Source organism: Suncus etruscus, chromosome 1 (assembly GCF_024139225.1).
Source record: "Suncus etruscus isolate mSunEtr1 chromosome 1, mSunEtr1.pri.cur, whole genome shotgun sequence".
Lineage (NCBI taxonomy): Eukaryota > Metazoa > Chordata > Mammalia > Eulipotyphla > Soricidae > Suncus > Suncus etruscus.
In genome coordinates this window covers 155,583,989-155,586,496 of record NC_064848.1, presented here as the reverse complement: position 1 = coordinate 155,586,496, position 2,508 = coordinate 155,583,989, and the positions used below count along the sequence as shown (strand labels likewise).

Genomic DNA, 2,508 nt, shown 5'->3' with positions numbered 1-2,508 from the left:
AGAAGAGTTTGAAATAATAGATTAAAAAGAGTTTGAAGAGTAATAGAAGAAATAGTGAAGAAATGAAGTTTCAGAGAAAGAATGGTGAATTTAAATGGAAAATAATAGAGTAATAAGAGTTTTGAAATAAAAAATGGCGAATGAATATAAAGAAATAGAGTTTGAAAAGAAAGACTGGTGAAAATAGAATAGCCTGTGGAAAAAAGGCTGGTGAAATATAGAGAGCCAAAAAGGCTGGTATTATTTTTGATATTGTGAAGAGTAAAGATATCTTAGGACACCTCCATTGAAAGATACAGATGACCTCTCCCTCAGGGTTTTTAGGTTCCCCCTCCTTAATGCCCCCTCCCTCCGCTGACAGCGGCAGATGATAGATATATTGTTTGATGAATTTTGATATTGCTATGAATTATAGTGTTTCCCTCTTTCTCAGAACTTCACGATGAAATTTTTCTTTGGCTCTTTCTCCTCTTTGCTCATTTCCTTGAACTTTTCTTCCTAAATGTGTCTCTAAATCTGACATGCTTTCTATGTGCTATTTTCTCTCTCCTGAAATTCCCACCACTCTCTTAGTCTTAGAACTTTTACTTTGCATTTCTATACTTATTCTTTTTGGCTATTATACCATTCGTTGTGGAAGAAGGATTTGAAACATTTTTTGTTTGAGTATTATAATATTTGTTGTGATAGACGTATTTTAATAATGGGACAGCAACTACATGTATCTGATATATTATTTTGTAACATGAACTGTTTAAGAGTGTTCATTGTTTTTCTCTGATATCCACTCGGGAAAGTGGATCAATGATGAAAATAACCAAATCTGAGCATCAGAAGGATCCGCTGGTGCATGATCTCCAGTTCTGAGAAGCAACAATACTGTATTGTGTGTGTGTGTGTGTGTGTCGGTGGAGGAAAAGAAATGTATGTGAAAAGGCTTTGTGTGCACGTGTGCATGTAGATTAGTTCTGAACCATGAGAACCAGCCTTTTTTTTTGGGGGGGGGGGCACACCCAGCGGTGCTCAGGGGTTACTCCTGGCTGTTTGCTCAGAAACAGCTCCTGGCAGGCACGGGGGACCATATGGGACACCGGGATTTGAACCAACCACCTTAGGTCCTGGATTGGCTGCTTGCAAGGCAAACACCACTGTGCTATCTCTCCGGGCCTGAGAACCAGCTTTCTTACTGACCTTTATTGCCATGAAAGTTCTACACTTGATCTAAGCTAAAAAAAAAAAAAAAAGAAAAAAAAAAGGGGAGTGTTCATTGTTTGGTTGTGTTTTGTTACTTGAGTGTATTGGTTTCTTTTTCTTATAATGTGGAGTCCTCGTGTGTCTGTCTGTCTGTGGTTTTGTGTTCTGTGTAGTTAAAACATAGAGAGAAATTTTGGAGAGGATGTCAGTTCTCCCCTGAAGTTGATGAAATTTGGCTTGAAATCAGCAGAAATAGTGCTAGCCTCTGTGTGTCTTTGTTGCTGCAAGTTTGAGTCCTCTGTTAGAGATGGCAGAGTGTGGCATGGGTAGAATTAAAAAGATTAAGGAACTCTGTTCATGTGTAATTTATAGTGAGAATTATTGTCAGATTTTTGTTGTGTCTGATAAGAGGCCTCAAATAATTGTGAAGTTTGTGAAGTGAGTGAATCGTGTGGCATGAGTGTGCCTTTTCTGAAAGCATGTGTCTAATTAAGCTTAGTGCATTGAGTGGTATAAAGTAATTATTAAGACATTGGAAATTAGGAAACTTTCTAAATTCAGGTCTGTAATGGTTAAATTCAGGCCTGTAAGGGTTAAAAGCTTCTCCAGGGAGAAAGAACAACAGGGTGATAAGAGCACTAAGATAAGAGCACTTTGTCTATGCCTCTCAGGAATTTTAGAGCAAGGTCATAATTCTGTTACTTGTAATAACAGATTATTGGTAAAAGAAAAACTTTTTGGCATTTTAAATTCAAACGAACACAAAAATGTTAAAATTTGAGTCTTTTATATTTCTATTAGAAAATTTATTTTGATTTTCAAAGAATTTGAAAAATATTATGTGGAAAATGTTGTGGTTAGCCTTTGTAAATAATAGTGTTAATTTTATTTTGCAGTGAACACTCAAGTGTTTTTATAGTACCCTTGGTTTTAATTCTGTGCTACAGCAGTGTCTGTTCTTTACCTCTGCATAGAAAGGACTATCCTTTTAAGTGTATTCAGAAAGTCAGCACATTATACGAAACTGTATATTTGTGTCAAAGTGAAGAATTCTAGTATTGATGAAAAAATATTGTTAATTTTATGAGTAATTAATATTATGAAAGTAACTAAATTTTATAAGCAGGTTGTCAACATGTATCAAATATAATTTTGGTCTTAAGCTCTAAGTGTGGAAATGCATCAAGTGTCTTTAACTATATTTTATAATGATCTAAACATTCTGTTAATTTGGCATATAAAATTTTTTTTACAAATTATTAACTTGAGTTCTTCAAAGTAGGGACATTTGTTTGTTTTTTAAAGCCAGTTTTT

General features: G+C 34.8%; 2 non-coding genes across 2 annotated transcripts; both read left to right on the top strand.

Annotated features, from left to right (window-relative positions):
- The first annotated feature begins 799 nt into the window (after positions 1-799).
- Positions 800-869, top strand: LOC126032774 (small nucleolar RNA U2-19). Its single transcript, XR_007503977.1, has one exon. It is a non-coding gene; the product is annotated as a small nucleolar RNA U2-19 (small nucleolar RNA).
- A 1,213-nt stretch (positions 870-2,082) lies between these two features.
- LOC126030846 (small nucleolar RNA SNORA22) lies at positions 2,083-2,211 on the top strand. The gene has a single exon (XR_007503192.1). It is a non-coding gene; the product is annotated as a small nucleolar RNA SNORA22 (small nucleolar RNA).
- Positions 2,212-2,508: the final 297 nt, after the last annotated feature.